Raw genomic sequence first — 342 nt, 5'->3', positions numbered from 1 at the left:
ACATTGGTGTCTTTTTGTCTCTATTGCATCTACACTCTGATGTTGTTCAGCACCCATCATTCCATCATTTTTGGCCAAGCTAGTTCACGCTCATCAGCCATAAAGTATGACTGTGGGATTTGAACTTCAGATTTATAAATAAAATGTATTCATATGGGCCTATGTCATAATTCACAATCATAATTTTGCTTTCCAAGGATGAATGTAAGGTGAGTATTGTTAAATTGGGACACTTTTTAAAAATTTGAATTCTGGAACAATTTACAGAATTTTCCAAATGTTTTAACCTCCAAATATGATGTCTTTCTATAAACCTTACCTTAAAAAATAAGAATAATTAAA

Source organism: Etheostoma spectabile, chromosome 10 (genome assembly GCF_008692095.1).
Source record: "Etheostoma spectabile isolate EspeVRDwgs_2016 chromosome 10, UIUC_Espe_1.0, whole genome shotgun sequence".
NCBI classification, from domain to species: domain Eukaryota; kingdom Metazoa; phylum Chordata; class Actinopteri; order Perciformes; family Percidae; genus Etheostoma; species Etheostoma spectabile.
Note: the sequence above shows the minus strand (reverse complement) of the source record.